Raw genomic sequence first — 13,076 nt, forward strand, 5'->3', positions numbered from 1 at the left:
CCTTTCAAGCCTGGGAACAAAGATGGCATTCTTCGGCAGGGCGGCCCACTGGGGAGCAGGCCTGCAGCTGTACAGCACCAGGGCAGCCCGGCTCCTACCCTCCCTAGATCCCCTCCGTGCTGGTGGGGGCGAGATTTTCCCAGCCCCCGCTCCCCACCCCACCCCCTCCCTGAAGCCCTCTCATCTTCTCTATCCCCCCTCTATCCCTTGCCTGGCCAGCCAGCCCAGTCAGCCCCCGGGCCACCCCCTTCTCAAAGTTGGCCTCTCTGGGGAGCAGAGAACAGCCTTTGCTGTGGGGTGAGAGGGACCCAAGTCAGTCTGGGCAGGTCATGTGCCCAGATGGGGCTGCTATTGAGGTTTGCGTGGGTCATATGAGAAGTGTGTGAACAGAGTGGGCCATGGCCCCCCGTGTGAGGACGTGGCTGGGGGCTCGAGCGAGGGCAGTCATGAGATTGTGCATGGTGGGCTGGGAGGCGCCACTGAGGTCAGCACTTCGTTGCACAGAAGATGAAGATGAGGCTCAGATGGGGAAGCATCCTGCCCCATGTCAGTACGCCTAGGTTGACACAGTGGATAGAGTACTGGACCTGGAGTCAGGAAGACCCGAGTTTAAATCCAGCCTCAGATTCTTACTAGCTCTGTGACCCTGGGCAAGTCACTTACCCTCGGTCTGTCTCAGCTTCTTCATCTGTAAATGAGGTTAATAATGGTACCTGCTTCCCAAGGTTGTTGTGAGAATAAAGGAGATATTTGTAAAGGGCTCCTCCTCCTCCTCCTCTTCCTCCTCCTCTTCCTCCTCCTCTTCCTCCTTCTCCTCCTCCTTCTCCTCCTCCTCCTCTTCCTCCTCCTCCTCCTCCTCCTCCTCCTCCTCCTTCTTCTTCTTCTTCTTCTTCTTCTTCTTCTTCTTCTTCTTCTTCTTCTTCTTCTTCTTCTTCTTCTTCTTCTTCTTCTTCTTCTTCTTCTTCTTCTTCTTCTTCTTCTCCTCCTCCTCCTCCTTCTCTTCCTCCTCCTCCTCCTTCTCTTCCTCCTCCTCCTCCTCCTCTTCCTCCTCCTCCTCCTCCTCCTTCTCCATCTCCTTCTTCCTCCTCCTCCTCCTCCTCCTCTTCTTCCTCTTCCTCTTCCTCCTTCTCCTCCTCCTTCTCCTCCTCCTCCTTCTTCTCCTTCTCCTTCTCCTTCTCCGTCTGCTTCTTCATTGTCTTCTTCTTCTCCTTCTCTTTCTCCTTCTCCATCTCCTTCTTCATCGTCTTCTTCTTCTCCTTCTCCTTCTTCTCCTTCTTCTCTTCTTCTTCCTCCTCCTCCTCCTCCTTCTCCTTCTCCTCTGTCTCCTTCTTCTTCTCCTTCTCCTCCGTCGTCTTCTTCTCCTTCTCCTTCTTCTCCTCCTTCTCTTCCTCTTCCTCCTCCTCTTTCTTCTTCTAGGTGGTGCAGGAGTGAATTTGAATGCAGGCCTTCTGACTCCAATCACAGAGTTCTTACCACAAGGTTTTTCATAAGGGTTTACAAAATGGACTTTGCTATATAAAATTTTATTTTAGACTGTGGGGATGAAATATCCATCTCATTTTGATTCTGTCAGCCTTGTGAGGATTGTAATATGAACTAATATGAAATAAAGTTGTGGGTGGGGGGAGAAGGGGAAATGTGGGGCCAGATGGTGAAGGACCTTGGATTCCAGACAGAGCAGCCCAAATCCTTGGCATCAGTCAACAGTGATCCCCCATGGTGGGTAGGACCCTGTCCTGGGCACCTTACGAGAGGTGGCATTGAGTGAGTCACAGATCCCACTCTAGTGGGGCTGATAGTCTAGTAAGAGATGGGAGAGGGGAATGACAGCTAAGAGTCCTGGGGGCTCTGCTCAGCACCATGAGGGAAGACCAGTAAAGGCTACAGGAATCTAGAGAAGGGACAGAGATTTCCATGGCTTGGAGAAGTCAGAGAAGGCTTCACCCAGAGCCGGACCATGAATAATGGGAAGGAATTATAGAAGTAAGCAGGAGAAATGAGGCTCAATGGATAGAACGCCAGGTCAGGTGGCAGGAAGACCTGAATTCAAATCCAGCCTTAGACACTTCCTAGCTGTGTGACCCTGGGCAAGTCACTTCACTCTGTTTGCCTCACTTTCCTTATCTGTAAAATGAGCTGGAGAAGGAAATGACAAACCACTCTAGTATCTCTGCCAAGAAAATCCCCAGTGGGATCATGAAGCGTCAGACACAACTGAACGATGACAAAGAAGAAATGGAGATCTTTGGGTGAGGAGATGGTGTGAGTGAGGAGGAAGGCCCATGTCTATTCTGCATGTGAGAGGGGCTGCCTGGGTGGCCAGCGGGTCCCCCTTCCTTAGAGGCCTTTAAGCACAGACTGGATGACACTTCACGAGGTATGTCAGGGGCTCCTGTTGGGTACAGGTTGGACGAGGAGACCACTGAGGCTACAGCTTTGAGATTCTGTAAAAGGTAAAAGCAGTGCATGGGGGCCTAGGAGTGATTTCAGAATTAGCTCTGTGTGTTTGCACACATGATGTCAAGGGGGGTGGGGAAGAAAAAGAGCGAAGGGAAGGAGGGAAAGAGAGAGGAAGAGAGAGGGAGAGGGATTTGGAGAGACGATACTGGTTACCATCCTATAACATCACAGTTCATCCTAATCCTCTGCGTGGGCTGGGGAGAAACCAGCCACAATCTCCTCCCCTCTCCTCATCGGCACAGACAGTCCTCTTGTGGGTGAGGCCATTCCAGGGATAAGAAGGGGACATGGCAGTTTGGCCCCCAGGGGGCTGAGGGAGCAGGGGGCGGAGGATGACTGGAGAGAGGGAGCATCCTGTGTTAAGCAGAAAGGGGGGACCGAAGGGTGGCTAGGATACTTCCCAGAAAATCAGTGGGACCCCAGCCTCTCTCCAATATGGCTTCCCTGTAGCTGACTAGAGGGAACCCTGGAGGAGAAGAAGTCTAGCCTTGACCTCAAGCTGCTCATAGCTTGGGCCAGAGTGAGGGAAGGAGAGACAAACAAATGAAAAGATGACTAATGATCTAGCAGGAAGAGTGTGAGAAGGACCCAGTGAGTGGTATAGACAGTTAGGGTTCGCAACAAATAGATCAAACGGTGGGCTGGGCTGGGGGTGCACAGGAGAAAGGGGCCATGGAGAGATTGGAGGGGGCTTTGGGCTAGGTCTTCGTTAGATCATGGAGTTAGGAAGTAGTAGAATGGAGATTATTCACGATGGCGAGGGTGATGGGGGGTGGGGACTGCACTTAGAAGCCTAGTGTTAGCAGATATAGAATGTTGGGACCCTCCTAGAGCTGAGATTCTGTGACCCCACTCTTTTGGCCCCTTTCGGGCAAATCTGACCCTGGAGTTTCCTCTGCCTCCCCTTAGAATGGAAACTGTCAGTGGGCAGGCATGGCTTCACTTTTCTCTTTGTGTCACCAGCATAGCATAGCACAGAAAAAATCCTGGTCTTTCTTCCCCATGGTAGCCTTCCCAATGCTTAGAAGACAGCTCTCATGTCCCCTCTGAGACATCTCAAGGCTGATCATCTTTAGCTCCTTAGAGTGATCCTTGTATGCTATGATTCACATTCTGTTCATCAGCCTGGTCACCCTCCACTGGATGGGTTCTAGTTTGTCAAGGCCCTTCCTAAAACGTGATGCCTAGAACTTGGGTACAAGACTTCAGTTGTGGTAGGACCAGGGCAGCAAAAATCATGATTCTGCCCTGGGTGGGTATCACCCTCACTCTAGACCCCATTGAGTACATTGGTGCCTTTGTTGATTTGGGGGTCAAGTAGCAGGGTCTGCAAAGAGAGGGGGACAGGACAGGAAGTATAAGGTTACTGCTAATGGGGAAGGGTTAAGTGGAGAACCATATTGGGGGACCTGGGTAATGTGTATGTGTGTGTGTGTGTGTGTGTGTGTGTGTAAGGACTGACACAATGGCGAGAGGCCCCCAGGGAGAGCCTGAGGTCATTGAGGGCCGCTGGACAGATCTTACCTGGATGTCCAACTTAACCTGTGTCAAAAGTAGTGACCCGAGTGTCATCAGGCCAGGATCCTAGTCCCAGCTGCCCCTCTGACTGACTGTGACTTTACAGGCTGAGGTTTTGTGGGGAGGGTATACAATCATAGGAGCATCAGATCTGGAGCTAGAAAGGACCTCGGAGGCCACCTGGTAGTCTACTTCCCACCTCTCCTCCCATTTTACAGATGAGGAAAATAAGGTTTAGCACAGTGTCTGGCACATGCTTAATGTGCTTAATAAGGTGCTTAATAAATGGTTATTGATTGAGGTTCAAAGAATTTAAATGATAAGGTCACACAGGTAGTAAACAAGAGAGATTTGAACCCAGATCCCCTGAGTCCAGGACAAGTTCTTCCTTCTGATCACAAAGATTCCTGCCAGCTGTAAGATTCTAAGACTCCATGTACAAAACCAAAAAAGGCCTTGAGGAGCTCCCCCTCCCAGCCTTCCTGTTCCTGTCAATGGCACCACTGTTCCCTCAGTCACTCAGGCCCCAAACCTTGCAGTCATCTTTGACTCATCCCAATCCTTCATCTCCCGTAACCAGGCGGTCACCAAGTCTCATCCACTTTTCCTACAAAAGAACCCACTTCTCTTCCCTCTCCTCTCTATTCCAATGCCTGACGTCAACATGATAGCTCAAGCCACCGGCCCCCGCTTAGGCCTTTTGTTGGGCCAGGATGTGAGGGCCCACACATCTACTCCTAGGTCCGAGATGTCCACCATTAGTATCTCCTATGGGTTAAGGAATTGAAGGTTCCTATTTAAAGATGTGCTAAAGTGATCCCCTGGGGGAAGTGTATAAAACCCATTAACACCCACTAAACCCATCAGCAGGGTTAATTAGCTCAGCCAAGAGAGAGGAGAGCCTAGAGATTTTAGGGCACAAAACCTAAGGGTGAACAGTGATTTGGGTGGGATGGAAAGGTAGAGTCCTGTTGTGAAAACAACCTGGATTTGGCACCAGAGGGCCTGAGTTTGAAAGCTGATCCAGCTCATTGCACTCTATTTGTGTGACCCTGGGCTAGGTGGTATAACCTGGATTTGGGGTCAAGAAGACCGGAGTTCAAATCCAGTCTAAGACACTTACTACCAAGCTGAGTGAGCTTGGACAAGTGAAGTCAAACCCACAAGCATTTATTAAGCTCTTATTCTATGCCAGGGACTGCGTTAAGCACTGAGGATGAGAAGAAAAGGCAAAATCAAGTCCTTCAACAGGTAGAGCCAGGAAGGCAGAGGAGAGGCAGCCACCCAGCTGGAGTCTCCCAATATTCCCGTCCAAACAACTTTAAGATAATTCCTCAAATCAAATTTTGCAGCATTAGTGCCAATAAGAGCTCAGAGTGGAAGAGAAAGAGATTATAGGGGACCCTTTGCTGGCACTGGGTGAAGCTGGCACTGATTAGCAGCTCTATTGCCCATACGCAGTTCTGGGTCACAGTTCCAGGGCAGAGAGGAGCGCTAGTCTCTTCAGCTGCGAGGAACCAGGGGCCCTTCCTTGGTAAAGACTGAAGTGCAGACCAGGAGAGCAGTGACCATACCTCTCCTAGGATCACACCACCTTGGAAGCGCTGATAAATTGCAGAATCCCAGAACTAGCTGGGAAAACAGCAGCACAAAAAAGCCTGAAGCTTGGCATAGCGCCTCCTCACCCTCAGGTGAGCAGAGCCCAACTTTAACATAAAGTTCAAAGTCAAGAAACAGGCTGGAAAAATGAGCAAACAACAAAAGAATTTGACCATAAAAGCTACCATGGTGGAAGGGAAGACAAAAAAGTGAAAACACCTAAAACTAAAGCCTAAAAAAAATGCTGATTGTACCCAAGCACAAGAAGAATTCCTGAAAGGGTTAAAGAAAGAGATAAGAGTGGTAGAGGAAAAATTGGGGAAGAAATGAGAGTAATGCAAGAAAATTTGGAAAAGAAAATTAACAGCTTGGTAAAAAAAGACAAAAATACAGAAGAAAATAACACCTTAAAAAACAGCATCGTTAAAAGAGGCACAAAAATTCACTGAAGAAAAGAACTCCTTAAACAGAACAATTGAGCAAACAGGAAAAAAAAAGGTACAAAAGTTCACTAAAAATATAATTCCTTAAAAACTAAAATTGGGCAACTGAAAGCTAATGATTCCATGAGACACCAAGAAACAATAAAACAAAGTCAAATAGATAAAAAAAATTAGAAGAAAATGTGAACTACATCATCAAAAAAAAACCCAAAAATGACTTACCTGGAAAATAGATTGAGGAGAGATAATTTAAGTATTATTGGACTACCTGAAAGCCATAATCAAAAGAGTCTAGACATCATCTTTCAAGAAATTATAAAAGAAAACTGCCCTGATATCTTAGACCCAGAGGGTGAAACAAAAATTGAAAGAATCTCCTAAAAGAGATCCCAAAATGAAAACTCCCAAGAATGTTATAGCCAAATTCCAGAGCTCCCAGGTCAAGGAAAAAAATATTGCAAGCAGCCAGAAAGAAGCACTTCAAACATCATGGAGCTGCAGTCATGAGCACACAAATTTAACAGCTTCTGCATTAAAGGAGTGGAGGCTTAGAGTATGATATTCTAGAGGGCTAGGATTACAATCAACAATAACCTACCCAGCAAACCTGAGTATAATCTTTAAAGGGAAAAATGGATATTTAATGAAATAGAGGGTTTTCAAGCATTCCTGATGAAAAGACCAGAGCTGAATAGAAAATTTGACATTCAAACACAAGATTTAAGAGAGATATTAAAAATGCTCTGAATCACTATTGATTAGAGAAATGCAAATTAAAACAATTCTGAGGTGCCACTTCACACCTCTCAGAAATGACAAATGCTGAAGGGAATAAGGGAAAAGAGGTACATTAATTAATGAACTAGTGGAATAGTGAATTGGTCTAAGCATTCTGGAGAACAATTTGGAACTATGGCCAAAGGGCTATAAAACTGTGCATACCCTTTGACTCAGAAATACCATTACTAGGTCTGTGCCCCAAAGAGACAAAAGGAAAAGGAAAAGGACCCATACATACAAAAATATTTTTAGCAGCTCTTTTTGTGGTGGCCAAGAATTGGAAATCGAAGGCATGTCAATCCATTGGGCAAGTTGTGATATATGATTATGGTGGAGTACTGTTGTGCTATAAGAGATGATGAGGGGGGTGATTTCAGAAAAACATGACAAGAATTCTCTGAATTGATGTAGACTGAAGTGAGAAGAACCAGGAGATCCTTGTGCACAGTAACAGAAACATCGTAACAGTAACCAACTGGCAAAGGCTTGATTTCTCTGTTCAGTAGAGTGATCCACACAGTCCCAAAGGATTCATGATGAAAATTGCTATCCACCTCTAGAGAGAGAACTAATGAACTCTGAGTGTAAATAGAAGTAGAATTTTGTCCCTTTCTTTATTTTTATTTTGTTTGCGATATGGCTAACATGGAAATATGTTTTATATGATTTCACATGTATAATTTTTAATTAAATTTTTTTCATATGTGTAATTGATATCATATTCCTTTCTTTTTCAGTGAGTGGACAAGTGTCGGGGGAGAGAGAGAATTTGGAAATCAATTTTAAAATAAAAGAATGTTAAAAATAAATAATAAATTAAAAAAACCCCAAATTTCTCAAAAAGAGCAAGTCCTTCCCCTCTCTGGGCCTTGGTTTCCTCCTCTGTGAAATGAAAAGGTTAGACTCGATAGTCTGCAAGTTCCCTTCCAGCTCTCAACCTATGATTTCGTGAGCTCTCCAAGCCCGTTTTCCCATCTGCAAAATGGAGGTAATGATATTTGGCACTACCCACCTTACAGGGTTGTTGTGGGAGGAGTATTTTGTAACCATTAAAAATCCCCAGAAATGGGAGCTGTTACTGGTTTTTTTAATGAGTCCTTTCTGATAAGCAGTGCCCCCAGAGGAAGGTGGTATAATTGACCTGGGAGGTACAGTGGAAAGAGCTTTCTTTTAGGAGTTAGAGGAACTGGGTTCGAATGGGAAGTGGTTCAGCTGGTTAGTAAATCGAAGGTTAATAAATCAATATGTTTTTATTAAGTGCGAACTATATATCAGGCATCGTGCTAGGCACGTAATATCATTTACATAGTATAGCCTGAGTGGCCCAGGTAAAGTCTGGTGCCAGCAGGTCCTTGCCAACCCCCCCAAAAAGACAAAAATCAACGGGCCCTGCTCTCCAGATGCTTGAGCTCCCCGCTCTCCCATCCTCTGTCGAGGGTCCCTTCTGCTTCTGACATTCCATGTCTGTGTCCTGGGTCCCTCTCTCGATGAATCTGAAACCTACCCCTACGGCAAGAAAACGCTTGGGTGCTGATTCGGACTCTGCCTTCTCAAACTTTGTTCTGTTCACAAATGGTCCGGGGCCTGGGACAGAAACGTGGGACATCCAGCTGGTGGCGGAGTGATGAATGAGCCCTGAGAGTCCGAGAATATGGGTCTGAATCTAGGTTCTGTCACTTGGCACCTTGTGACGTTGGATAAGTCACTCCCCCCCGGGTCTCTGTTCTCTCTTCTCTATAACGAGGGGACTAGATTCCACGCCTTCCACGGCCATGATCCTATGGATCTTAACCACCTGGGGCTCAGTATCCTCGTGTGTAAATCTGCGCATGACCTTTGCAGTCCCTGTGACCCCTAGATCGATGACCCCGAGGCAGCTCTCCGATCTGCGGGGCTGGACCATCCCGAGCGTGAGGCTGCGGCTCGGAGAGAGTCGTGGTGATGATCAGAATGAGGTCGTGTACAGCCTGTTTCCCCGCGTTGTCACCCTTGGTCTTCACACGGGTGCTGAGAGATGGGTACTGTCACTATCTCCATTTTGGCGATGAGGAGACTGAAGCAGATGGGGGTTCAGTGACTCACCCAGGGTCACACAGCTAGCAAGTGTCTGACTCCTGGTCCAGCTCTCCATACATTGTGCCCCCTTGCCAGGCCGGGAGCGGGGGTGCCCGGTATGGGGGTTTCTTTATGGCTCTTCCCCAGCCTCAGGAAGGGATGGGCCAAGAAGAACACTTAGAATTGGGGGTTGGGGGGTTGTCAGATGGGCTGGGGGAGGGAGTTTAGGACACCTTGGGGAGCCTAGGCTAAGACCCTCCCCCCAGCCCAGGCCTGGCTCTAGAGGACCGCTTGGCATGGGTCTGGTTCTTCTGGATTCTGCCCTGGGGAAGCGGGCTAGCCGCCAGCCCCACATAGCCTGAGTGGCCCAGGTAAAGTCCGGTGCCAGCAGGTCCTTGCCAACCCAAACAGCCTGGAGCTGGGGGCTGGGCTGAGAGGCTGTGGAACACTACTGGGGTGTTTGCGGTTACAGCTACACCCCCCCAAACCAGGTACCCAACTCCAGGGAACGGGGGAATGAGCTAGGAAAGCCCCAGGGAAGGGGAGGGGGGCCAGCAGGTTTGTGTTTCCACATGATTTCCTTTCTTGTTTTTGAAGAACTGATGAAGGAAAAACAGGGATGGGGGGCAGGGGTGGAGCCGGGGGCACCACTCCCACCCCATGTGACTTCCCACTTGGCTGGCCTGGTTCTGGCATGGCTGGGGCACCATTGGATGCCAAGAGAAGCAAGACATTGTCCCCTGGCTCAAAGCTCCCAGAGCCCTCCTGGCAGCCTGGGCCTCCACTGCCTCATCTGTAAAATGGACGATGGGATTGTAGATTGAGAAGTGGAAGGAAGTAAGGGAGGGAGGTCCTCATGTCTGACCCTTTCATCTGACAGACTAAGGTGTGACAGGTCACTGTGTGACTTGGCCAAGGTCACACAGGTAAAGAACGTCATTTAGGATCAGAACTCAGGTCCATCAACCCAGTTTCTCTAATTCCACACTGTCTCAGGGCTCTCAGGAAGCAACTGCTGTGGGGATAGGACCTGTCCCTTCTCTGTATTACTGGGACAAAAAATGCAGGCCCTCCCTGCCCCCTCCAGAAACCAGTCTTTGGACAAGCCTCACTGCCGGAACCCAGGTCAGTCATGAGATCACACACACACACACACACACACACACACACATTCATGGCCTGGCCATGCTCAAAGCCTGCCTGCCTTCCTGCCTTCCTTCTGACAAGGTATTTCCTCCCTCCCTCCCTTCCTTCCTTCCTTCCTTCCTTCCTTCCTTCCTTCCTTCCTTCCTTCTTTTCCTTTCTTCTTTCTGTCCTTCTTTCCTTCCTTCCTTTCTTTCTGTCCTTCCTCTGTTCTTCCTTTCTTTCTGTCCTTCCTTCTTTCTCTCCTTCCTTCTTTCTGTCCTTTTTTCTTTTCTTTCTTCCTTCCTTTCCTTCTTTTCTTCCTTTCTTTCCTTCCTTCTTCTTTCCTTCCTTCCTTCCTTCCTTCCTTCCTTCCTGTCTGTTCTCCTTTCTGTCCTTCTTTCTTTCCTTCCTTTCTTTCTGTCCTTCCTTTCTTTCTGTCCTTTTTTCTTTTCTTCCTTCCTCTCCTTCGTTTCTTCCTTTCTTTCCTTCCTTCCTTCCTTCCTTCCTTCCTTCCTTCCTTCCTTCCTTCCTTCCTTCCTTCCTTCCTTCCTTCCTTCCTTCCTTCTTTCCATCCTTCCTTCCATCCTTCCCTCCATTACGGCCCCTCTTCCTCCCAACCAAGGAAATGACCAGAGAATCCAAGCTCCTCCTCCTCTCTCCTAATTAAGGTTTGTGGGGTTACTGAGCTGCCCCCTTGCCCCCACTGCTCCTAGTGCTGCTCTCTGGAGCCAAGCAGAGAAAGGCTAATGCCTCTTCCCAGAGAGGCTGGCAGCTTTCAAGTAACCCTGAGGCACCTCTGCCCCCTATCTTCTCTCCTTCTCTTCCCTTCAGGCTCCACAATCCTAGTTCCTTCCTAGTCTCAGTTTACCTCCCCTTCTGTCCATAAGCTGCTTTACAATGTGAGACACTTTCCTATATCTCCTTTAATTTGATTCTCATCCTAGCCCCCTTAATGTGGGCAGGCAAGTATCACACCCATTTTACAGATGAGAAACTGAGGGTCAGAGAAATAGAGTTCTAGCCTAGTGGTAGAGCTGGACTTGAAACTGGGATCCTTTGGTCCCCAGTTGAGGGTGCTGCCCAATGCGCTCACAAGCCTTTTTCAAGCAGCATCAAGGTCAGCACAGATTATGGACCCCACGACTGTGTGCAAGGCATATTCATGAAGCAAACTCCTGTGGAATAGGATTGTGGAAAATAGAAGGTGGAGGATGATAGGACTATGGGGTCTCAGGACTAGACGGGATCTCAGTGACCAGCCAGTTCAACCCACATCTGACCAAGGATCCCCCCAAACCCCACACTATATTTGATGAGCAGTCACCCAGATTTTGCTTGAATACCTCCAATAATGAGGGACTCCCTATCTGTCAAGGCAGCCCAGCTTACTCTTAGGTGACAGTCTGCACTGAAGAGATCTTTGTCACCTCAAGAGGACTTGAATCCCTGCCCTCCCTACCCTTCCAATCCAAACTCAAAGTAGATATGTCCAAACCAAGTGAGGCAGATCCCGAGCTCCAGCCGGTTATCATGATTCCCAAGTGCCAGTTAAGTAGAACTAGACAGGAAAGAAGCCTTGGGGGTTGATGAGGAGCTGGTGAACTTGGTGGGCAGAAGCCCAGCTTTGCCACTTGCAGCCTATGGCACTTTCCCTCTCAGTGACTCGGTTTCTTCATTTATAAAAAAAAGCATGGACTACATGGTCTTTCTCATCCACGTATCTTCCATAGACCAGACGGAAGGCTCCTTCCAGCTTCAAAGCTATGATCCCATGAATTGGAGAGAACACTAACTCTGGAGTGGGAGGACCTGATACTTCCTCCCTGAGTGATTTTGGGCAAGGTGCTTGACTTGCCTCAGCTTTAGCTTCCTTCTTTGTAAAATGAATGGATTGGACTAGATGGTTTCTGAGTTCCTTTCCCATCTAGAGCAGTTATTCTATGACCCTATTCAGTCATTCCAGTCATGTCTGACTCTCTGTGAACCCATCCGGTGATGTTTTGTTTTTGTTTTTGGCAGAGATACTGGAACTGTTGGCCATTTCCTTCTCCCGCTTATTTTACAGATGGGGAAACTGAGGCAAGCAGTGTTAAGTGACTTGCCTAGGGTCACACAGCTAGGAAGTATCTGAGATCAGATACAAACTCAGGAAGATGAGTTTTCCTGACTCCAACATGGCACCACCCAGCTGCCCTAAGGCTCTGCTTACACCATGTTTTCTTTTGGCCCTTTAGGGATCCAACACTTTGTTAGGTGAATCTTCTCATCTCCAGAATAGAGCCTCAACCTCTCTGCAGCTTAGTGACCAGTCGTTCTTGAGAGCTGCTGTGGCTGGGGTTGGTGTCGAGCCTCTGTCTGACCTTGGGCAGCCTCTGATCCTAGCTAACCTGGTCCTTGGACAGTAGACACACTCCACCGCTTCCTATCCTGCTAGGGATTTCCTGAGCTTGCATTGCTCTGGTAGAACCTTCTCCTCCAGTGTGACCTCCAGATGGTGGTGAAGAGGAGGAGGAGGGTGGTGAGGAGGATGTGGTTCTGTGTGATGTTAAAGGAAAGCTTTAGAGAGGGAGGGCAGGAAGTGGTCGAGGAAGGTTTTAAATGGGAATGGGGGGGTCCAAGGGGAGCTAGAAGGGCAACTCTCTGGTTTCCTGACCCATGACCTGCCCAGCCCTGCAAAGCCTTCCTGAAAGAGGCTGAATGACCCTTGATGGGGGAAGGGTCTCACCCTAATTCAGGCCTAGAACTGTCCCACTGTCTCCCTCAATCAATCAGCCTGTCACCTTTCTCTCAGTAGACCCATTTCCAGTCCCCTCTCCCTGTGCCCATGGGGTTAAGTCATCCAGCTTCTCTTCCTCCTCCTCATCCTCCTCGTCTTCCTCATCCTCCTTCTGTCTCCCTCTCCCTTCTCTTTCTCTCTTTTCCTCTCCTCTCCTCTCCTTTCCCCTTCTCTCTCTCTCTCTCTCTCTGTCTCTCTGTCTCTCTCTCTCTCCCCTTCTCTTTCTCTGTCTCTCTGTCTGTGTCTGTCTCTCTGTCTGTCTGTCTCTCCATCTCTGTCTCTGTCTCTCTCTGTCTCTCTCTTTGTCTCTGTCTGTCTCT

This window comes from Trichosurus vulpecula, chromosome 5 (assembly GCF_011100635.1).
Source record: "Trichosurus vulpecula isolate mTriVul1 chromosome 5, mTriVul1.pri, whole genome shotgun sequence".
NCBI classification, from domain to species: Eukaryota; Metazoa; Chordata; class Mammalia; order Diprotodontia; family Phalangeridae; genus Trichosurus; species Trichosurus vulpecula.